Genomic DNA, 25361 nt, shown 5'->3' on the forward strand with positions numbered 1-25361 from the left:
AGTAGGATCTCTCGTGTCAGAAGCCAAGGAAGTGCTCAGGGGTTTTGGGGGCCGTGTTAAAAGGATCCAGGAGTTAGTCTGAAAGGGCTCCCACTAGATAAATTTTGGACAATCTGAAGGTGAGTACAATTGATTGTAAAACGTGGAACAAAAAAATCTATGAGTCATAGTGATACATTAAAAAATGGAGAAAAGGAGGGAAAAAAGTCACTGGATCATGAGAGATGACTGCTCATTTATCTTCCCTCTGAAATTGGTAGTGGAAGGGAGAGAACTAAATGTTTATCTTTTTATGAGAAATTGCCCTAGTTGATGAGGGAAAGCTCATCTTTAGAAAAGAATGACAAAAAAGAAGTGCTAATACTTGAAAGTCCCTATTTTGCAACCTCCAATGAAATAGCTGATTCAGGCAACGATCATCAGTGGTGAAAGATTATTGCAGAACAGGATAGTCACAGGGCGACGAAGGGTCACCACGCGTGTTACTTACTAATTGTGAAGGGTGTGGAAATCTGGCAGTCAGCACTTTGATCGTGTGAGTGACCTAAAAGCACTGATAGCGTTATGTTCCTCCTGATGTGATGCTGATAAAAGTCACAGAATTGTTTGTGAACTGTTCTTGCCAAAAGTGTTCCACCTTAGTCGAATTAAGACTTTAGGCCTAACTTCATGTACATGGAAATTACAGGGAATCAAAGAACAATGAAATTACAAGGAAACCTACAGAGGAATCCCAAATGTGAAATACTCTGTAAGACTTTTTTTTTCTAGATTCTTCCAAAAGTGAGTATCATCAGTGCAGAAAGTTTAGGAAGAACTGTTCTAGATTAAGAGACCAAGAGACATCCCAACCAAATACAACATATGAACCTTGACTGACTCTTGGCCTGATTAAAAACAGCCAAAAAGCCACGTGGGGGGCAATTGGAGAAAATCTGAATATGAGCTATATGTTAAATGGCATGTGATATTGAGAAGCTGATATTAATTTTCTTAGCTGTGATAATGACATTGTGGCGATACAGAAGAAAGTTCTAATTTTTAGGAGATGCATATTCGGGTATGAATGTTTAAGTGTGAAGTGTCATGATTTCTACAGCTTTCTTTCAAAATACATGCATTTATTTAAAAATAAAGCAAATATGGCAAAAAGGCAATGACTCCTGAATTGATTTTGAATCTAGGTGAAGGTTTTATGGCTATTTATTGTACTAGTCTTTCAACTTTTCTAGATGTTTAAATACTTTGTTGTTAAACAGTTTGGGAACATTTGTGTGTCTCTTCTCCTTTTGTGCCTCTGCCGCCTTGTCCCCATCCATCTCCACTCTCCTAACGACAACTCTCCAGCATCTCTTGCCTGCACCATGTTGTGGCGCCCTAAGTAGTTTCCATCTTCAGTCCAAATGCCTTCCAATCAGTTTGCCAGGGGCAGCTTCCTAAATCAGCTCTGCAGGCTGAAAACGTTGTGGGCCACAGTGTCTGGCACCTCCATGCTCACTCTTTCATGTTGACCTCTGTGCCATTCTTTCTTCTCTCTCCTTGGTCTAGAATACTGTCTTCATCCTCTTTTCATGGAAATCCTGTGAGTCCTTCAAAACCCAGCAAGCAAGGCCACTCATCTTCCCTCACTCCCCTGGCGGAAGCAGAGCTCCCTCTTTAGAAGACTTGGTCATTTGCACAAACCTCCATTCCAGGACGTGTAATGGAATGACATGTGGTTGTCTGTCTTCTCCCACTGGGCTCTGAACCCTCATCATGATTAACAGGCACAGTTTCTTCATCGTTGTCAATGGTACACTGTTTGCACTGGATCAGCATCTGGTGACTGAGTTGCAGGCTGTTAAAAGTAATGCTGTAGAAGAATTTAGGACACGGATTCTGTGGCATCCAGTTGGAAATGTACTTAAAAATGTCTATGAATCAGTAAAAGAAAATTTTCTATTGTTATATTCCAAGTAATGCTGTCTTCTGGGATTATTTGTCTATGGTAGGAAGTCAGGTAAACAAGCTTTATTTTAAACAGGAAAAAAAATCTCACAACAGGATTCTTTCTGACCTTTTAATCCAAGAAAATGATTAATAAAAGTATTGTTTTAAGGACTGACTTTCTAGGACAATCTTGGCCAAGATCAGGCCAAGGATCTAGGCAGCTTCAGTAACCTTCAGATACTCTAAACCTGCTTGACTCAGTATAAGAACTGAGTGGTGGGAGACTTAGTACATTTTTACATAATTTTGTTTAGTGTTCTGGATTTTCATGATAGATTTATAGAAGAATGAACAGAGGAGATTAAAAGTGTAGATCCCTTATTTTTTGGTATCTATTGCCAAGTCATTGCCAAATGTGTATATACACACACATATATTATGCTTCTGACTTTGTACAATTTATGAAATTATTGGAAAGTATAGAAAAAAGACTAGAAATAAAGTATTAAAGCTTTAAAAATAGTTTATCTCTGATGGTGGTGCTTTGAGTGATTTTTTTCTGTCTTTATTTTCTCTCTCTATTTTTTGAAATGACTATGTATTGCTTTTATGATTTTAAATACAGTTAAAAATATAGGGGGAAAAAGGACTGAGTGGTGAGGTGTGTGCTGAATTAAGTTACCTCCTTCCCTTGGGACATCAATTCCTATCAGTGCCCTACACACCCGGTTCTCTCCTTCTTGTCTCTTTCATGGCTTCCTCCCTTCTTTTTTCTTTCTTTCCTTTCTTTTCTTTTCTTTTCTTTTCTTTTCTTTTCTTTTCTTTTCTTTTCTTTTCATTTCTTTCTTTCCTTCCTTCCTTCCTTCCTTCCTTCCTTCCTCCCTTTCTTTCTTTCTTTCTTTCTTTCTTTCTTTCTTTCTTTCCTTTCTTCTTTCTTTCTTTCTCCTTCCTTCCTCCTTCCTTCCTTTCTCTCTTCCTTTCTTCCTTTCTTTCAGCATTCCTTCCAAAATCCAGCTCAAAACTTACTTCTTCCAAGGAATCTCTGATAAAAGCCGCCTGCCTTAACCGTTCCTTTATGTTGTACTCTCCATTTGTCCATGTTCTTTTATATCAGATATGGCCTGTTCCAGTGTAAGCTGTATATTCAGAGTAATTACGTATGAAGAATAAGATAATCAGAATCATTTCAGGGCCACTGCTAAAGCAATAGCTTTCCAGACCCTTCCCTGGGGATTCTGACTCTGGGGACCTGCCGGGGGTTGGGGAATGGGTATTTGTATTCTTAACAAGCTAATTTTTGTCATCAGGCAACCTTGGGGAGCACTGGCCTCACCCTTATAAGCTTGGATTTGGGGTCATACTGATGGAGATTTGAGGCTGAGCTCTAGTGGTTGTTAGCTATGTGTAACATTAGGCACGTTACCATGTCCACAGGCATGGGTTTTTATCTAGGAAATGGGGATAATAATCACTGTCACAGGGTTGTTCTGGAGAATTAAATGATTCATGTAGAGCATTAGTACAGTGCCTGGAATATTCTAAGTTGAAGATTATGTTTATATTTGCTTGCAGTTTTCCTGGTTATGTCACTATGATTCAAGATCTGGGTGATGTTTTTTGTTCTTCTGTAACACTGGTGATTCAAGGCATGGTGTCCCGGAAGATTTTACCCCAGCAACATTGTTGAGGGCCTGCTGACCTCTGCCAATTTTTTATTGCCTCAACAAGGTATCTCTTTTATTTTACCTGTCACCTCTATTAAATTATAAAAAGATCTTCAAGACAGGTGACCCAGGCATGTACTTTGTTACACAGTTGATCCAGTACCCTGTATAGTTGGCTATCAGCAGAGGGCATTATCTAATAGAACATACATTTACTTCACAGAGTTTTAGAACCATCATTTCTTATTTAGGTTACAATTAGCTCCTAATGGGTCTTGGAGTTTTGCAATCCAGTCTCTACACAGCAGCCAACATGATCATTTACAAATATAATCACAGAATGTCATTCCCTTTTTTAAAAACTAATTTTGGGGGGAGGCAATTTGGTCTATTTATTTATCTTAATGGAGGTACTGGGGATTGAACCCAGGACCTTGTGCATGCTAAACACGCATTCTGCCACTGAACTAAACCCTCCCCCTTTGTCATTCCCTCTTGAAATCTTCCAATATTTCCCACTGTCTATAGAATAAAATCTAAACTCCTTACCACAGTTTTCTTAAGTCCTTCCTGATCTGGGCTGGTCTGTCTGATCTCATATCCTGTTATTCACTTCCTGGATTATTTCGTTCCTGTAACTTCACTGTTCCTCCTGCCTGGATTTTTCTTCCCCTGGGTCTTCAAAGCATCATCCCAGATGTCTCCTTCTCAAAGACCTTTCTTCTGCTCCCTGTCCAAAGTTTTCCTACCATTAGTTTCTGTCCCATTATCCTGCTTTATTTTCTTCTGATCACTTACCCACTGTTGGATATTGGACTTATCAATAACTGGTGTTAGCTTATTTATTGGAAACTCTGTGAGAGCAGGCATCTTGCCTGTCTTGTATTCCTAGCACTGGGGACAGAACCTGGCACACTGCATGTGCTTAGTATATATTTGTCAAACTGATGAATGAACTTTACAGACAGACTAAAAAAATTTATAGAATCTAGCAGATTTCAATATGTTCTTTTAAAGCAGAGGACTCTTATCAAACAAGATGTTTGGTTTTTAAATAATTAATTTGTGTGTTTGTTTAGTTCTTTTCACTCATTTCTTGACCACTAATAGGACTCTATGCTCATAAAAAGTTGTTAGCAAATACTTGGCAATCTACCGAGTCCTTGTCCAACAAAAGCCACCACCAGGGGGAAATCAATCTTCTGACCAGTAGCTGTGGACAGTAAGAAAATCTGGCTGGAGTAGAAGCAGACCTGACCCCAGGGGACAAGGGCAGGCGAGAGGCACTGAGAGTTCTGACAGCACATCTCCTCCAGGGTTTCCCTGCAGCTCTCCAGACAGAGGCAGTAGGAAGCAGCAGGAGGCAGGGCCATCATTTGGAGCACCCAGAGGGGAAGCAGCAAGAGAAGGCTCTTTAATGCCTGCCAGAGCTGCGGTGAGAAGCTGCCCAGCCTGGAGCAGCCCTGGGTCAGTGGCTGCAGCACTGCAGAAAGGATGGCAGTGGTGCTGATGGTAGCAATGGTGGTGCCACTGTTTTTGGTGAGAAGGTTCAGAAAGAATTCAGAAATAAGGCACGGAGTCAAGAAAGCAAAGCAAGAATTTATTAAGGTGTAATTGGTACCCTTTCAAGGAAAGAGCAGGCAGACCCAAGTGTGTAGCTGCCCCGAGTGTCCTTGGCAAACCAGTTATATGGGTGTAAAAATGAATGGGCAGAATATTCATTGGCAGGAAGGGGTTTGGGGTCGTCTTCCCCGATCTTCACCCCAGCTTCACCTTCCCAGGTGGGGAGGAGGGGTTTTGGGTCCTTATTTAGTCTGGATCAGGAAGTCGGATGAAGTCGTAATGAACAAAAGGTTACATTCAGATGAGGGTATCATAAGCAAAAGGTTACATTTGGACGAAGGCCATAATGATCAAAAGGTTACATTTGGATGGTGGGGATTCCTGTCTTGTCCCACCCTTCTGCCTCCAGGACACGTGTCAACCCAGAAAGTTTTTTTTTTTTTAATCTCTCCAGAGGATCCTGTTTTTCTTGGTCTGTCCAAGGACCCCCGTTGTTCACAAGATGTGTGGTTTTCTATCATTTGGCCTGTGTCCCCCTGTCTCTGCTCATATCTAGCTATCTGCCTGCTCTAACACCACCAGAGCAATGTGGCAGGAAACTAGGGCCTGGGGAAGCAGGCCCCCGTGAAGTGCAAGCCGTGAGGGACTTGGGAAGGAGGCAACGACTGCAGTGACAAGCAAGTGGCAGTGAGGAGAGCATTTAATCCCTCACACTCTCCCAGGTGACAGGAAGGGATTCAGGAACCTGGAATTCCAGCAGATGAGCATGTGTGATCTCAGCTAGAGCTATTAGTTTTGTTGACATTTGGCTTTATTTATCTTTCAATATCATTTTTGAGGATTAAACATGCTCAGAGATGACAGAGATGTTGGAATTAGCAAACAAGGGCTTTAAAAAAATTGTCCTTATAAAAAATTTTATAAACTGATCTTATAAAAGTGTTTAAAGATTTAAAAGTAAATATGGACTCAAGCAAACAGAGGGAAAGTCTCAGGAGAGAAATGTAAACTGTAAAAGAAAACCACCTGGAACTGGAAATGAAATATCTTAAATGAAAAAAATAAATCACTAGATAGGCTTAACAGCAAATTATATTCTACAGAAGAAAAAAATTAGTAAACTTGAAGACAGGGCAATATAAATTATTCAAACAGAAACACATAGAGAAAAGAGGCTGGGAAAAAAAAAAAAAGAACAGAGCCTCACTGACTTTTGGGGTAGTTTGAGGTGGTTTAACATCAGTGAAACTGGAGTCCCCGAAGGAGAAGAGAGTAACTAGTTAGGGCAGAGAAAAAATATTTGAAGAAAAATGGCTGAAAAAAATCCAAATTTGATGAAAAACATTAACTCATGAATCTAAGAAGCTCAATGAATTCCAAGCAGAATAAAGTTAAAGAAAACCACTGTTAGGTACATTATAGTCACATTTCTGAAAACCAAGAATCAAAAGAAAAATCTTAACTGCAGGCAGAGGAAAAAGATTCATTCTGCACATGACCTAGGGAAACAATAATGCTGACTTCTCAATAAGCTAGAAGACAATGCATCCTTAAAAATCTTTGAAGTGTTGAATTAACCTGGAATTAAAAACCTAGTAAAAAGGTCCTTCAAAATAGAAGGGTAAAATTAGAGTGAAAAAGAAAGGAAGAAAGGCAGAAAGGAAGGAAGGAAGAAAAAAAAATTGTCAAATAAGCAAAAGCTGAGGGAATTTTTCAGCAATAGACATAAATACTGAAGGAAGTTCTTCAGGCTAAAGGAAGTGATTCAAGATGAAAAAATGAAGAATGCTAGAAATGGTAAATACGTGAGTAAATAGAAATTACTATTTTCCTTGTTTATTATTGAATGGGTATGACTCAATTATAGAGCTGAGTTCTTGGTGGACATTGCAGTTACCTGAGAGTCAGGAAATCTGGGGCCTAGTTTATTTTTATGATCTTAGATAAGTGGCAAGTATTCAATAAATGTTTCCTTTTTATCACTGCCAAACACCACAGAAAGGCTATCTATCCATTAGGTCTCAAATTTAAGATCCATATGAATCACTTGGGATCTTGTTAAATTAAATTACAATAATAAAGTCACTGTGGTATTGGTAAAAGGAGAGACATACAGTAATGGAATAGAATAGAAATATACCTGTTTTCTCTTTTACGTCTAACCTATTATGTCTTTATACTTATACTTTATATTTAATACATCTCTCTTATAAACTGAATAGAATTGGTTCTTGTCTTTTTATTCAGTTTTATAACCTCTGCCTTTTAATTGGGGTCTTTAGTCCAATTACATTTAATGTAATTAGTGATGTTAAGTTTATATCCACCGTCTTATTGTTTTCTCCTACTTTTTTTTTTTTTTTTTTTGCACTGTCTTTTTGTTGTTGTTGTTCCTTTGTTTCTCCTTTCCTTCCTTCTTTTGGACTTGTTGAGGATTTTAAAGTATTTCATTTTATCTTCTCTGTTGCCTGAAAAGCCATACCTCTTAGTTTTAGTGACTGATCTAGGGGTTTTAACACGCACCCTTAATTTAGCAGAGTCTACTACGATTTTATGTTGTATCACTATATATGTAGTACAAAAACTTACAAATGTATACTTCCTGTTCCCCTATTTGTCCTTTGCCCCATTACTGTCATACATCATACTTCTACACATGTTAAAAGCCCCACAAGTTGTTACTGCTTTTGCTTTAAATAGTTGTCTTTTAAATAAATTAGATAAAATTGACATTGGAGCAATCCTAGAAAACTTCCTAAATTTACTCTCTGTTGCTGTATTTTCCAAATGTAGTTTGTGAAGTTCTTTACAGGTTCCACCTGCTGGGCTGGGTGAAGCAATCCTTCAGTGAAGTCACAGTGCCATCCCAATGGCCACGCCTCAGAATCTCCTCAAAATTTACACCAAAAAAAGGAGAGCTGATGCTCAGAGAAGAAGGCAAATATGGCAAGGGAATGGGAGAAACAAAACCTCTTTAAGTCCATGTTTTAAAATCTTATGAAACTTCACTTTTTATGAAGTATAATTTGAAAAGATACATTTCTTTCTAAAAAGCAAGTTGTAGGGCTCTTGGGGGTTAGTTCACCCAGGTCCATGCTGATAATTGTATTTGAATTGTCAGCTATTCGGATTCCAGCTCCAGAAAACAAAATGCAGGTACTAAAGAATGAGTCTTGTCTTTAAATCTCTGGGCAAAGAAATATCTTTCTTTCTCTCAAGGTCATCTGGTATGGGAATAAGGGGATTCGAAGAAAATATGTCATCTTCTTGTGTGATTTTCTTTTAATAATATTGACCATAAGAGATTACATTTTTGTAATCTTAATTTTTTTTTAACATATGAAACTGAGATTGCCTTAAATTTGCAACTGACGTATTTGGACTAAAACTGCGTTCAACAACATATTATACACTTCCTCATCATCTAAATGTTTGCAATCACTGTGTATCTCCATTAAAATATATGCTTATATTATACTTTAAATCTGTATTTCCTTGGGATACTCTCATATTTTGTAAGAATAGAAAGCTTATCTAAGCCTTCTCTATAATAGGAATGGAAACCTTGCTAACATCTGAATCATGCTTAGTGTAGAAAAGAAAATTGAGACCATGTGAGCACACAGTATCCCTTCTTGGCACAGAATGGTAGAGTATTGGTGTAAAAAGAACTGCTTTAAAAAAAAAACTTCAAAGTGTTACTAGTACCTAGTCCTTTTTCTTTGGAAATACTGTGGCTGTCAGGGTCACTGGCTGTGTGTCATATCCCAGTAGAGAGCACGATTCATCAGCTGTGGACATTCTTTGCATTCTTGGTGGTGTTCATGGCTGTTCCTTTACCTCATGGGTTGTATGACACCTTTGACTAAAATAAGCCCTCAGGTTTGTGATTACAGTGCATCGGGTTATTGGGCTGGTGGCTGGCCTTCCAGCTGTCCCCCAGCCCTCAGCTCACGGGAAAGCAGTCACCGTTGTAAGTGTCACAGTGCTGTTCTGGTAGGTGACATCCCCAAAACTGGTGGTATCCAAAAATCTTCTGGTATAAGAATTATTTTCTTCTGTTTTGAATTAATGAAGCAGAAACACAAGCTGTGAGTGTGTCATATTAGTTTTATAATATTAGTGTTTGTACCGAATGATGGCAGGAGGGCAAACCAGGTTGAATCCCTTATTGGTTATTACTAGTTGGTAAGACTCCTGTGAAGGCTTATTGTATTAGGTGAAATCATGTGAAATTGCTGTTTGTGTAGGCAATTTTATATGGCTCTAGGAGATAAGATGTATTTTAGTTACTTCTCTCCACCTCATTGTGCGTCGGCCACAAATATTTTCAATTAATACATATATTTTAAAATTAGAACACAAAAGACAAGATTTCTTTGCTCTCATTCTTGCTGTTTTTACTCTGGCATTGCTCCCTGGCTCTCAGGGAAATGGAGAGTCTGTCTAAAAACCATCTTCTGACATTTGCCATTCTGTAGCCCCCTGAGAGGTAAACAAATAAAAACATAGATATTACTCACTCGGTTGTGGGTTAAAGTTATTTTCAGATTCTTCTGACAATAATTTAAACTCACAGCTGTTTCTTTATGAGTGTTTATGAATTCTTTTTTATAGAGAAGACAATTGCATCACAAGAATATTCTAGAAGTGTTGAAATCCCACACCCTTCCCCTCCTTCCGTATTTTCTCCATTTGCAGTTTCATCTGTATAGAAAAGCAGGTCTGGCAACTTCTGCTGAGACTTTCAGTACGAAATGCCACCTAAAAAAGCAACATATATTTTGAAGATCAACTTTCTAAAATTATATTCAAGTAAGTTAAATTTTAGATGTCATCCCTTATAGCTAAAAGTAAACACATTTGACTTAATCATGTTAATCAAAAATGCATTTGCATTCAAGGGTTCTTAGATATCAGTACTCTTGGATGGATTTAAATTATATTGACAGAAAACATCCATTTCCTCACATTTTCAAATACCAAGCAGGTTTTAGAACTTGGTCTATACCATAGTTGCTTTTGGGGGGAAAAAAAGTGTGATTCGGCCAAGGCTGATCTTGTTTTTCCTTTATTCTTGAAGCCAGAAGCAATTACTTTTCATTTCAGGATTAAGCGGCTGTAACATTGCCACTCGTCGCCGAGGCTCCTGGTTTCAGCATGTCTCCTTGGTTCCCAGCCAGTCCTGGTGTTGAGGTAGCAGCTGTGGCTGGGAGTGTCTCTCCAGCCCGCATTCCTTGGCTACGAATTTTGCAGCCCTGTTTATCTGATGAAGATCTCCTCGTGGTGAGTTGCCCATGACACTGTCACACAGACGTTAAAATGAATGATATGGAAAGATACTGAATCTTTTTCCTTCTGGAATGCCAACCAATCCTGAATCTGCCCAGTCCCTTCGCTCTGGCTGATCACCACAAAGTCCTGGTGCTAAGATCTGATGAGACCTGTCTGACATAAACCGAATTCTAGCAGGATGCCTAAACACCCTCTCTGTGAGGCCATCACCCAGGCCTGGTCAGAGAATTTTCAACAATTACTTTTGCCCAAGCATTAACTCTCACTGCGTGGCACTGATGGTTTACGTCCATTCACACTTTGAATTTAGAAATGCTGTCCCCCACTTCAGCACCCAAAGACCTCTCCTCCTTCTCTTGACACCCATGACTTTACTGAGGATAGCTTGGGATGGCCTTAGAGCATGGCTTCCTCACTACTTCTTCAATTTGCCTTCCTAAACCAGACAGTGAATTCCTTGAGAGAGAAGCCCCTGAGAACTGGTGACACTTTATACAGACAGGTAGAAAAAAAAATTTGGACAGAAAAACTTTGGTTGCTCTTAGTAATCCAGAAAATTTGCCTTAACGTTCAGAGCACTCTAGATCGTCTGCTGTGATACATGACTGCTCTCCCTTCCCCTGCCTGCCCTCTGCTGGAACTGCTCACGAGCAATAAGATGGGCAGAGCCGGACATCGTATGGGGAACGTGGGAAAACAAGAGGCTTGTCCGACTGAAAGGCAAACTGAATAACTGTGATTGAGTCCACAACCTAGATCTCTGAAGCTCCCACTATGTGCCTTTGCAAAACTCGCAGCCTCATTACAAGACCCCTTATTGGTTCAACCGTGCACGGGGGTGTGATGCTGCCTGCTGGCATGAGGTGGACCGCGTGACCTTGTGTGTCCTCCTTCTCCTCCTCTGTGCCTGTTTCATCTCCAGATGGCAGAGAGCTGAGCCGGGCAGTGCCCCCTCCCAAACCCAGATGCCCTCCCTGTTCACCAGCCCCTCGAAGCCTTCACCGCCTTCACATACAACAGGCATTTAAAGCGTCTGGCAAGACTGCCAGTTAGGTAATGCAATTCAGGAGGTAAGTATGAGACTCTAGGCTGGTTTCCTGTTACGCAGGGCAGCAGGATGTGACAGCTGTTGAGGCAGCCCATTTGCCCTTGGAGGCGAGAAGCAAGAATGTCTGTTCACTAGATGACCTCTCTTTCCTGCTGGCCCAGGGGTGGCTAGATGTTATGGAAAAGAGAAGGAAAAAGATGTTTTTTGCTTTTTTTTTTTGTATTGTTAAAAGAGGGCACTTTCTGGGGAGGCAGAATTCATTAGCTGAATCCATTTCAGTATCAATGGTTAATTAATTTAGGCAGCTTTAATGCACTTTTATTATGTAGCCTTTAAGAGCTGTTCCGGTAAATGTCCATCCCATAAATACTAGCATGACTCTATATGTATGATACCCTTTTTGGAAGGGTGAATCTGAATTATTCTCCAGATATTAATTTGCACACAATGCTCTCTGGGCAGTGCATAAATGCTTTCTCATAGTTTGAACATCGTTCAATACAGTTTTGAAGTGGGGAATAAACCGCTCAGGTATGACTACATTTTAAGTCAGTGGGTAAGTCATTCTGGTTGCCTCCCAAAACATAATTGTGAAAATCAGTTTTACCATACTCTGCCTGAATAATTGATTTCCACATTTCGTTCTGTAAATTAAACACTAGACTTTGAATTACTAGAAGAAATAGCACAGTTAGCCAATAAACCTTTCTTATAAAATGACAGCATTTTAATTTATTATATGCATTAGCATTTATTCCTGCCTAAGATTTCATCAATCAATTTTCTATTAAAAAAAAATGTCTGTGGAAACAACAGTGGAGAAGTGCTGAGTTCCAAAAGCAATGTTGTGAGAGGCAGCAGGGCCAGCATTCTGGGCACATGTTTAACTGAATTATAGTCAATAACTATGTGGCTCCAAGTATAAATCCACATTTTTTTGAGTATCAAACTTTTGAACTAACTCTCTTGGAATGTCAGAATTTAAACAAAGAAAATATTTAATTTTCACTATTTAAGAGATGAGCTGTTATTTGTTCAAAATTACAGCAACCTCTGATATTATTTTAAAATATTTATTTTGCCACTTTGACAGGCTTCTTCCACACTGCTCTTGGGTTTTAATTTTTTTTTACAGTGGTACATTTCAGTAGTTGGCTTCAGATTAAATGAATATTAGCACTTGGTGGTGATTTCATTAATTAGTTGCTTTGGAAAACTATTTTAAGCTGAAAGTTACTCCAGAATAGAAGCTCTAAGAATCAGTTCCATCAGATATATGTTAATTTAAGATCATTTAACTCATTCAACAAAACTGTATTTAGCACATGTCAGGACTGACTTGTCCACAGGCAAGGTAGGCGTAGCACCTGGAGCCCACAATACTTCTAGGGACCTGGGCAAATATTTTAATTTCTTTCCAAATCAATAGAAAAAAATAAAATTTTAGGACAAAGAAAATGTTATTAAATTATGTAATACTAGTATATTCATCTTTATAGCGACATGATAATAAAATGTAATTTTTAATATTTTTTATGGAGGAAGAGGTCCATGAAAGTTAAAGTTCCCAGGACCCATGCAAATGATAACATAACCTATGCCATATTTCACCTGTGCTAGATTCTAGAGATAAAAAGATGAGTAAGACACAATTTCTATGCCCAAAGCACTCACAGTCTAATGAATAAAATGGGCATAAAGCAGATAGTTCATAATATGGTTTCCTTGAATTTGTTTGAAATAGTGATTGTAGTCTGAAGACATGAGAGTTTTATTACAAAATGTCATTCAATACATAGACCTGGTCTTTCCTTCTTTTAGTTAAACTTATGCAAAAATAGGGTTTGCATATATTTGAATGGTACATGGACAGCCTGACTATATGTTTACTCCTTTCAAACACTACTGATATTAGCATCCAGATATGTAAGTCAAAATGTTCATATCTTATAAGTACATTTCATAAACAAGACCACAAAGGAAATGCCAGGTTCTAAGTTCTTATGGTTCAAGGGGGAAAATGAAAAATGAGGTTTGGTTCTCCCTAGCAAAACTTGCTTACATATGTCCTTGTGAGTTTTACTGAGGCTTCAGACATGGAACAGAATCTTGGCTGCACTTTCTGTCTTCATAAAATTTCTCATTTGTATGAGATTCAGCACTCATTTTTCCAATTACTCTTTCTAAATGCTGTAATTGGGGTAGTCAGAATGTTCTCTTTAATCTAAATCTTCCTTGCTAATATTTGGTCTTACTTTCACATTTTTTGTTGTCAGTTGATTTCTTTTTACTATTTTCTATTTTTAAGTCAATTTTACCTGCATTATTTTATCATACACATAAGCTTTTTGAATAAGAAGGGCATCACAGGACATTGGAAAGAGTACAGGCTCAGACAAACCTGGGTATGAATCCGAATTCTGTCACTCAAGCTATGTGACCTTGGTCAGTTTGTTTAAACTCATTGCATCTCAGCTTTCTCATCTATAAAATGGGAATCATTATGCACATGTTACAAAATTGCTGTAGGAAATAGAACAGTATATATTCAGCCTTAGGCCAGTACCTGGAATGTAGTAGATGCTAAACAAGTAGCTGCTGTTATTATTTGCCATATTTTACAAGTTAAGAAATTGAACACAGACATATTAAATGTTGGCCAACGCTGAGGGGCTAGGGCACTCATTTATTACTGGAAAATTGCCACCTTACATTTGATTAAGCTTTATTGAGAGTGAAATTGTAGGTCACAAAAAAAGGTACAGAAAAAGCACTACATCAAAGCAACCAGATAATCAACATATATTTGCACACCTTGTGAGTGTAAGGTATTCTGTGCCCTAGTTGGGCCACTTTGGTTTGCAAATGACTGAACCCTAACTTGCCCATGCGAAAAGGAGAACTCGTTGGCTGGTATAACCCAACACGGGATGTAGGGAGCTGGTCCCGGAGGTGTGCAGGACCTGTGGCAGGAACATTTTCGGGGCTCACACTATTTCTAACTAGTGTGTCTGGTGCTCTTTGCAGACGGCTTTCTCCACGCCATGGGGAACGTGGCTCTGAGCAACCTTGGTCTCTTCATCTCATCCAAACAGCTCTTCAACCAGCAAAGATGAAGATTTCTTCCTCTCTGACTCCAGCCTGAAAACAATCCCAAGCATGAGTTGCATTGGACCAACTTAGGTCACATATTCTCCCCCAAACCTATCACAGCCAGGAAGACGGGGTAATACGATTGGTCCAACTGAGAGCACGCATCCATGCTTTTCATTAGAATTTTTTCCCATGGAAAGAGATGCATTGGGCACACAAAGATAGTAACCTTTATCTTCTATGAGCGGTAATAGAATAATTAATGTGTTTTTGTTAAAGTTGGTTTAAAAAGCCAAGAAGCTAGAACCTCAGGATAGCTGGCTAAGATTCCACAAAGTCTGATAGGACATGTCATGTGGACTTTTCAGCCAAGAAATGAAAACTATTATACTTTTGTCTCCCAGTGTGTTAGCTCATAGAGTACCAACTTAAATTTATTTCTTAGTATGCAGACATTTTAATAGAGAAAGTTACAAACACTTGGGTACTATCTTAGAAAAAGTAGACCCTCTAAAGAGGGTGACTGAGGGCTGCACCACAGATGAACATCACTGTTGTTTGAAAACCTTCAGGGTGCTTTGTCCTGTGGGAATGCATTATTCTAACACTTTGCTTAATGTTTTTGCTTCCTGTAGAGTGGGCTGAGGATGGGACCTCAAAACAGACATAAATTGAATTCAATAGTGGATGAACGTCTCCTGAAGTCTTTGCCAGGGTTATTGCAGACATTGAGCTGTTTGCTTTTGGCCCCAGTGCTTCAGTGTCCACTCACTATTATATTAGTGGGAGGACTGTTGTATTGTATTAGAGATCTGGAGAGCTTGTGACGAGTAAAGAGTCAGTGTTTTGACTTTTTATGCCAGCATCATCACTTCTGCACTCGTTTCACATTTCTCCTATCAGTTGGGCTCTCAATTCAAGGTTACCTTGATTACTTTCAGATCTTGAATCGTGAATCTTTCTAAACTATTTTTACCTCCAAATGCCCTTGTCTTTTCACTGACTCACTTTTTCTTCTTTCTGTCTCAAAACCAGAGATATCCCTAACCTTTTCCAGCACCAAATTCTTCTCTCTTTCACCTCCTTAGAAAACTAACTCCATCCATTACTTCATCTTCTATTTGTAGCTCCAGTTATTGCTCTCTGACGCATGTCTCCTCACTTACCTGCCTACAATACTATCTCCTTGAGATACCATCAAAAGGGGTAATATATGAGGAAGCACACGGTTGCTCTAAAGTGGAATATAGCCATGATGGAATATCATTGCTTTCTGATCTTTCTCCTTCACTCCACAATCTTCTAAAAAAAAAAGTCAGTATAAATATTTCTTGATTTTGCTTTCTTGCTACTCAACTCATTACTTATTATCTTAAAATCTGACCTCATTCTCCTAACTCAATGACCTGGGGTCCATATCATTGCTTGTCTTTCTTCTAGCTTGTGACGCAGTCGACCATGCCTTCCTCTTTTGGTTTCTATAACCTCACTCACTACTTTGGTTCACCTTCTCTCTCTCTGACCACTCATATTTTAATGATCATCTTAAATGATGATCATTAAATGATGGTCCCCATCATTCTGTCCTTGCTCTGTCTCCTCCTGCCCCCCTCTTTCTCATTCTCATAAATACTTCTTGAAAGAATTCCCAGATCTCTCTCTTCACTTCAACTTCTTTGTTAAATGCCTGCTGAAAACTTTAACCTACATATATTAATCAGTAGCACCCAGACACAATGTGTGCTCAAATCAACTCTAATCCCATCTGAAATATCTTCTGCCCTATCTCAGCCAACATCTCTACCAGTCACTTAGGCTTGAGGCCTTGGTTCCATCTTGATTCCCCTCCCTCCCCTAGACCTGACTCCAATTTAAGCCATATTTTAAGGACACATTTTCCTATTCACCTGCCTTCACTCTGTCTCTTGTCTCTGCCTTCTCCTCCTTCAGGCAGTACGGTTCCAGCTGCTGGAGCAGCACACAGTCTATTATTCTGCTTTCAGTGAGGTTGTCCAGAAGTATTTTGTGGCTCTACTTCTTCCTTTCTTCCTCATCTTTTTCTGTTTCTGAGGTGAATAACCCTTTGAACTTTAACCACAGAGATCACTAAATCTTCTACACAAGCACCCTTCTCATAACCCCAGTGGACACTGATGCGTTGAGAATGGCCTGCATAACACGTCTAATTAGTAACGGGTGTAAGCTGACTATTGTTTGTCAGCAGTGACGTGACAGAAATACATCTCACAGCCATGTGTCTTACCAACATAATCTGCATCTTCAGATAAGTCAGTATCTTCATATAGGACAACATTTCGAATGTATTTGATTTAGAAAGCTGAGGTTTTGAGGCTCTAATGATGAGCTAATGAATGCACTTTAAACATACTGCTTGAGTTTTGATGCTTTTCTAGCAATCATCAGAGTATAATTCCAGCTTATGCGGACCCTCGTCAGGAACATCACCTTCCAATCTCTAACTTTATTTCTGCTGATTCTATTAACAAAGAATGATTAAAGTCAACTTCAGTCTTCCCAGTTTCACCCTTAAAGACATGGGATGTAACAGCAGTGCACTGAGCAGCTGTGAAAAAGAAGAGGGAAGCTCCTTGCGTGTTACGTGGACTGATCTCTGTGTGGACTGAATTGTTTGTGTCTCCCCAGAGTCCATATGTTGAAACCCTAACCCCCACCCTCGCTGCCGTGTGATTGGGAAGCAGGGTCTTTGGGAGGTAATTAGGGTTATCTGAGATCATGCAGGTGGGGCCCTCACAGTGAGATTATTACCCTTATAAGAAGAGACACTGGAGAGCTTGCTGCCTCTCTCCGCCACGTGAGGATGCAATGAGAAGACGGCTGTCTGCAAGTCAGGAAAAGAGCCCTTCCCAGAACCTGATCGTCCTGGCGCCCTGATGTAGGATTTCCACTATCCAGAAATGTGAGAAAATAAATTTCTGTTATTTAAGCCACTCAGTGTAAGGATTTTGTTATGGGAGCCTGAGCTGACTAATACAATTTCCAAGATTTATTTTTAAAGGAGGGGTGGTAAGAGAATGCCAAAACCGTGCACTATTGAAGTTTAAAAAAAAAAAAAGAAGAGAAAATAATCTATATGAGTAGGTAAGTCCTTTGAAGTAAAGGAGAAACTAATAATGTTGGTTACTTGTTTTGGGGAGAAAGGAACTTGGCAGATAGAAGACCGGGCTGGAAAGGGGACATCGCTAAACATCTTTTATACTTTTGATGCTTGAACTATGTGAATGTGCTATTACTTCAAGAAACTAAATTAGTAAAATTTATTTTTAAAATGATAACAAAAACATTTTATTTGGAAAAACAAGATTATATTGAAATAAGGAAAATACTGGTTATGTTGAAAGATGATTGCTGGTTAGCAGAATAATTATAGCAGAAGGTGACATTTGATGCAGGCACAGTTTGAAGAAGATGAAGGAATATGAACTATTAATTGTATTAAACTGCTTTCTCAGACAGTTCCTTAATACTCCCCATGACAATGTAGACAGTTCTTATTGTCTACTGCCCCTCTCTTGGATCTACATTGGTTACTGCCAGCAGAGCTGGAAGTGCCCCATGTGACACGCATTTGATTGAAAGATGATGGCCCCAGATTCTCAAGCACTCTCTCATCGATGCCCGGATGGTCTCCGAGAGTAGTGCCTCTCCTTCAGCTTCCCTCAGTTGATGGTCCTATATTCAAGAATGCAACTGCAGAGAAAAGGATCTAGTCATTCATTTGAAAGAGGTCAATGTCTCTTCCGTGGAACTTTTCTTGCAACTTACTTTGGACAATTAAGCATCCAGTTGTTCTAGAGACATTATATCATATTACCCCAACGAGTTGTCCTTAAATGTAATTCTGATCGTTTCATTTCTGTTTAACATCTGTCAAAGATTTCTTCTCCATTGGCCATCTAGCCTTCACCTGTCTTTCTACCCCCATCTACTCAATTTAAGCTGCTTTGCCAGGACCCTAGAGTGTTTTGGGTTTTTTTTCCTGTCTCCAAGCCTTTGTAAATGTCATTTCTATTGCCTGGACCACCCTCCTATTTGTTCCTTTTGATGAAGCACCCCTAAACGGAGATGAGTGCTTTCCCTGACATCAGCCTATATTTATTGAACCCACTGAGATTTTCTATGTGCTCCTTCCATCAGATTCAAGAGGTTCAGGGGCCATCAGCTGTTCCTATTTTTTATATGTATACTTTTGTTTAATTGCGTGATAGTCATTTTACAATGTTGCATTGATTTCCAGTGTAGAGCGCAAGTTTTCAGTTATACATGAACATATACATATTCACTGTCTCATTCTTTTTTGTGGTGAGCCATCATAAGATCTTGTATGTATTTCCCTGTGCTATGCAGTATAATCTTGTTTATCTATTCTACCTATGCCTGTCAGTACAGATTTTGAACTCCCAGTTTACTCCTTCCCACCCTCCACCCCCTTGGCAACTGCAAGTTTGTATTCTATGTCTATGAGTCTGTTTCCGTTTTGTATTTATGTTCTTTTTTTTTTTTTTTTTTTTAGATTCTACATATGAGTGATCTCATATGGTATTTTTCTTTCTCTATCTGGCTTACTTCACTTAGAATGACATTCTCCAGGGACATCCATGTTGCTGCAAATGGTGTTATGTTGTCATTTTTATGGCTGAATAGTATTCCATCGTATAAATATATCACCTCTTCTTTATCCAGTCATCTGTCAATGGACATTTAGGTTGTTTCCATGACTTGGCTATTGTAAGTAGTGTTGCCATGAACATTGGGGTGCAGGTGTCTTTTTGAAATAGCTTATTCCTATTGCATTCCCAATGCTGATACCCCGTAGGCACTTGATGGTTGAATGAATGAATAAATATACAGTCTGGTTGAAATGTTAAAGACAAAAATATACTACTCTCTAATAAAATCTTATCCAATGCTTAGGAGAAATGTTTCACAGGAGGATTCTAACTCTGTGTTGTCAGTGTGTTATTCAGCCCCTCACTGATTTGTAAGAGCTGAATTCGGTCAGGACAATTCTCCGTGAGCCTTTTGATTTTTTGGATGGCTTTCAATTTTGTAGATATCTTTGGTGTGTGGTTTGAAAACTGTGCTGGGCATCCCCAACTAAGGCATCTCTATGAGGATCTCCTCTGTTGAAGAGCGTTTTATTCCTAACATTCTAAAGCGTAGATGACAGGTCTCATCCAGTGGATTTTCATCCTTATCTCCAGAAAACCACATTTCTTATGCTTTGTGGTAAAGTAAGTTGCATATCTATAGAAGTCACCCTGTGGAAGTGAGCCTTCGGCTAGAACCTCAGATCCGCATTTGCTTGCCAGAGAGCAGGGGAATCGGTGCCACTTCGTAGTGAGATAGCTTTCTCCTATGTCTTTCTCAAAGATGTTCTTTTAAAATGTGAAATTTGCAGAAAACGAGTAATTAATGTTTTCTAGCTGAAGGACATCGCTTTCCAAACTAAAGGGGCTGATTTTGGAGGCTTTCAACTGTGGCAATAAGCTATGAGGAGTGAGACAGATTTTAGAATTAGGCCCATTATCTCTTGTTAATTCAGTTTACCCTAAACAAAGTAGACAAAATAAATGCTTGAGCTTCCCCTATTAAGATGGACTTATATAAACATGGCCTCATAATAGTTTGTTTTCAGAATTCATTGACTTTAATTGTCCTACTGATGCTGTTGAACTGTGTCCACTGGTATATTTAATATGTTAGTATTCATTTTCTATAGTATCTTGAGATCTAATTACAGCCTAATGACTGTAGTTAATGACACTATATTGTATACTCAAAATTTGCCAAGAGAATAGACTTCAGGTGGCTTCACCACACACACACACACACACACACACACATTGCTAACCGTGTTAGGAGATAGATACGTTAATTAGCTTGACGGTAGTAATTATTTCACTAAGCATATGTATACAAACCATCACATTGTACTCCTCAAATATATAACATTGTTACTTTAAAAAAACAAAGTTTGTAATAGCGTGAATGCAGGAGGAGATAGGAGAATTCAACTATCCTCTGTTTTGCAAAAATGTAAAATAATGCCACGGTAATACATGTAATAATTTTTTTGTTTTGGAGATTGTGGTTATTTTTTCATTTAAAATATTATTTGTGTCCAACTAAAACAAAACAAAACAAAACATTTTTTATAGTAATGAGCACTTTCACAAGCCTGAGTCCAATACACATTTGAGCATAACCTGACACTTTTCTCAATGGAAATAGCATGTTTGCTCTTAGTCAAAGCTGAAGGCGAAACTTAAATCTAACAGAATTTGCTGGACCGGAGTTCTGATGCCATTTCTTGCAAGTTTTGGAGATTAAAAAAAAAAAAAGAAGAAGAAGAATCTCTGGAATATTTCTCCCACCCTGGAATTTTAGTTGTTTTGCAGTCACCAAATCTGCAAAATCTCTGGTTTTGCCTTCCTCTAGTAAAGAGTGTCTTAATTAAATAACTAGGCACTTTAAAAAGCCACTTCTCTGTGGGTTGCTTCTATAATTGCCTCTTCATTCATCAGCTAAGAGTCTACCTAGGCTGACTGTCTTGTTTGTTCACAGTTTGATGTTTTATGTATTTAGTTCATGCAATTGTTTATTGTAGATCTTATGTTTCTCTTTGTTGTCATCATCTGTTCAAAATTGTAAGGTCCTAAAAGAAAAGACCCAACTGTCCTTAATTTATTTTTTTATGGCACCTACATAGCACTAAACAGCTAACAATTTTTTAATGTGATGATGATTAAGAAAGGAATCTACAGTAGGCTGATAACTGAATTTAATGTGGAAAAAAAAAAAAAACTCATTGATGCTCTGGTTGTACTATTCACAGCACACAGTAGCCTGTATCAGTTGTTGAGGAGAACTTAGTATTATGTGAAAGCAGTGATGAAAATGTTCAAAATAGCCAACTCCCAGCGACTCATAGAGTGCACATGTCTCTAACGTTGCTCACCTGCTTTGGCCCTAGGGCCATGTTTCTGCTTTTACAACTCCAGCCAGAGGCTGAAAAGGCATACAGGAGGTCAGACCAATCAATTTTCTAAATACTGGTAGTTCTGGTAATCAGGTTGCTCAAAGAGAAAGTGGTAATGGTAGGTAAATCATTCTTTTGAGGGATTATTGTGGAATTTAGGTCTTGATGGTCAACTTGCATTAATAAATCAACATTCATTGAATGCATGCTTTGTAGAACCATGGAGAAATTCCTTTTTCTGCCAAAAGCTCTGTATGGTAAGTCTGACTGTGTAAGATCTTGTATCCATAGGAGAAAATTAAATGGCTCATCTTGGTCTATTAGCAGAGCTTGGAAGAGCAAGCCCCAAAGACAAAGCAGTTTCCTAGAAGTGAAGAATTTAACCTTTGTTCTATCCTCTCTTCTGTCAGCCTCGTCAGCAGGAAAACTGTTAAGGCTGAATTCAAATGAATCATCCTTGGCACTTTTTCCCCCTAAAACCGCTTATCTGTCACTTCATGGAAATTGCTACTTGTCCTCAGTGGCGTGCAGAATTAGCTCAGACGTTACACACATTACACCACAGAAGTTGAAAAAAAAACCCCACATTTTATATGTATGTCTCTGTATAATACACAAACAAACAATTAAATTTCCCCTGAACTATCTATGTTATCAATAAATTCAGCAGTTTTAGAGTTAAGGTCTAAAACCACAGCCTTTTGGTCACTTAGCTGCCTGTGTTCTTCCAAGAGAGATTAGGAAATGTTTGGCTTAGAGACAACCTTTAAAAAGTTCTGAGAAATGCATTGTTGCCAGCTCTGTTAATATTACTTCTACTTAGAAGACCTATTTCTTGGTGCTTTTAAATGTTTGTAAAGTGTGTTTTTTACAACATTTCTTTCTTCTTTAAAACAATCCCAGACCCCGTAAGCACGTGTGTCTTCAAGGCACAGAACTGGAGATTCTTCATCCCTGGGGTGTATATCTAAGATCAAACACAATTACACACTCCAACGTAAATAGACGTCAGGTTTAGGACTCCTATGGTCAGAGCAAATGAGCCGGGAGCTGAGAAATAGATAGCAAATGACACCTTGCACAGGCTGTGAGGCTGAGTCCCCACGTTTCTCAGCCAGGCCCACGGTCCTTTATCTGCAATTCAGAAGTCCGAAGGGCTCTGGAAAGCAAGACTTGCTAGCAATAAGTTTGGTGACCTAAACTGATGAGAAATACTATCGTCCTTATTTTAATGGGATCTCATCTAATGGGATTCCCATCTCACTAAATGGGAATATTGATGTGTTGGATTATAGGATGCTGCCCCAGGCCCACTGGGGGTGTTTGTAAACGTATGTACTCATCATATCACTGTTCTAAAATCCAAACTAGTCTAAGTTTTGAAACACATCAGGCACCAAAGATTTTTGGATAAGGAATTGTGAACTGTGTATTTCCTACAATTCTGAAGAATTTTACAAAATTACTGGAGGCAGCAGCGTATTAAATACCCCATCACCTATCTGGGTACTTGGTTGTTTTCATAATACCTTGGTCAAAATTATAACACCTACCATAACATAATACACATAATAGTTAGATTTTAATCTAGTATCATCTGGACAAGACTGACAACTCTTGCAGGGAGAAATGGTCTTAAAAATGTTTATTGTTTATTTTCTGATTATAACACAAGTATATGCTCTTTGAAGAAAATTGGAAAGTACATAAAAGTTTGAAGAAAATAACAATCACATATAAAGATAACTACTCTATATTTACTCTTTTAAAGTTATTTTTATATTTCATTGTCTTTTTTTTGCCTATGCACATTTTAAAAATAAAACTGGGATCATATGAAAGCATTATTTTCTTTTTTTCCCAATTTTACTGATATAATTGACATATTACACTGTAAGTTTAAAGTGTACAGCGTAATGACTTGATGTATGTATGTATTGTCAAAAGATTCCCACAGTAAGTTTAGTTAACATCCATTATGGATGGAAGCAGTATTTTCAAAAGAGTTATTTTTAGTGGCTACAGAGGATCCCACAGGTATGGATGTAACATGATTTATTTAACTGCTCCCTAGTGGTTCCCAATGTTTTAAGTGAATACAGAACCTGTTTCTTAAGCAGATGATCAGCCACAGTGCCTAGCACACTTAGTCACTAAACAAAAAGGTACTGAATTGATTAAAGTTATTTTCATCAACTAAAATCCTAGCACAAACCAGTTTATCGGGTTTAATGAGATGCTTAGGGAGAATCTGAAAGCATGAACTCCAGCATGAGTACATCTTGGTTTTGGAAGGGAGCAGCTGAGAGAGGCCACGCAGGGCTGGGAGCGCCTGGGGAGGTGAGGGGCCGAGAGAGGGAGTCTTGGAAGAACTTCTAAGTTGAACTGAGACTCTGCCACCCTTTGACCCACAGATAGAAGTGTTGCTCTCTCCGCGTTGGCTTCATCCTCCCACTCCTCCGAAGAAGTAGCTGTTCTGCTGTGTGTTCTGTTTTCTCTTTTAATTGTTTGCAGTTGTTCCTGTGAGAGCAGACATGTGCTCTCTGAATTTAATTGAATGTCTGCTTTAGAACAATGTGACAAGGAATTACTATCTTCTTAGATGCCAGTATGTGTTAAGGTGCATATAGTCACTTCTGGACATTCCCAGATCAGATCTATGTGAACTCTTCCAGGAAATGTGATTAGCCCAGCCCAAGAGACTCCCCCCAAGCAGGGACAAGCAGAAGGGAGCTGCACGCACCATTTTCACCCTAAAGGGATTAAAACAAAGCCCAGCAAACCGAACTAGTGATATTCAATAGTCTCGTGTTTTGATGATACTTACACGGGCTCTCCCCCCAGCATGGCCGTTCCCAAACCATGTAGAACTAACACTGCCTGTTTTGATTTGTGACCAAAACTATTCTCCTTTCAGACTGAGAGAACATTGTCGTAATACTCAATCAGCAATTAGTGGTGCAAACACTGGTCATGGTAATATTAGTGTTCAGCTAATTCGTTTGATTTAATTAAGCATTTGATTTCCTTCTGGTGTTTTTATAAAAGAAAAACAAGAGGAAGGAAAAATAATCTCAGGTTTTTAACTACTTGCAGCTTTTCAATTCCTACCTCTTTGGCTATAACAAACCATGAATCTTTAAAAAAAACCAAGCACAAATAAAAGTAAAATAACAATTATGTTTAAACTTTCAAAAGGCAATGAAAATATAATTCCTTTTTAAAGGTGTATTATTTTCACCATATTTCTTAGAATAAATATATAAAGTAATATAAAATTATATAGAATGTGATATTATAGACTGATAAAAAGTCCTGAGACTGGTCCCCAAAATGTTAACCGCTCGTTCTTCACCCACTGACATTCATCAGCCTTTCCTGACAAGCCCAGCCTCTTCTCCTGATCCGCACCTTACCAGTCACTGACCGTTTCCAATGAGATTCAGAACGATATTGCAATGAGACAGACAACACTGTAAAGGTCAGGAAACATTAACTAAGTCATGAAAGGAGGAACACAATGAAAGCGTAATCCCTAAAATTAATTAGGAAGTCACAAAGAGTTCTTGGCAAAAAGCAAATTGATTTGAAACCTCTTTTCTCTTAAAGTTGCATCCAGTGGGCTTTTGTGGGAACCCATGGGTTTTCCAGAAAACTGTGATTCTGAGTTTTCTATGTAATATTCCTGTCCCTTTTCCTCCTAAAACGATGTTATCTATCATAGCATTCCCCACAAGAAAATAATTAC

The 25361-nt window shown here is 38.6% G+C and overlaps 1 protein-coding gene across 12 annotated transcripts in view; it reads left to right on the top strand.

Moving 5' to 3' along the window:
- The window catches only part of LOC116156970 (uncharacterized), an 80065-nt gene that overhangs the window by 54022 nt on the left and 682 nt on the right, over positions 1-25361 (top strand). For 8 of the 12 annotated variants that reach the window (XR_010383771.1, XR_010383772.1, XR_010383776.1 and 5 more), the window contains 3 exons: positions 10266-10442; positions 11374-11521; positions 14527-17561. The gene's annotated coding sequence lies outside the window, so the exon portion shown is untranslated. Of the gene's footprint in view, positions 1-1548; positions 2335-10265; positions 10443-11373; positions 11522-14526; positions 17562-25361 lie in introns of those variants that run through there. The other 4 variants (XR_010383769.1, XR_010383768.1, XR_010383770.1 and 1 more) reach the window with 4 other exon arrangements.

The sequence above is a fragment of the Camelus dromedarius genome, chromosome 14, assembly GCF_036321535.1.
Source record: "Camelus dromedarius isolate mCamDro1 chromosome 14, mCamDro1.pat, whole genome shotgun sequence".
Taxonomy (NCBI): domain Eukaryota; kingdom Metazoa; phylum Chordata; class Mammalia; order Artiodactyla; family Camelidae; genus Camelus; species Camelus dromedarius.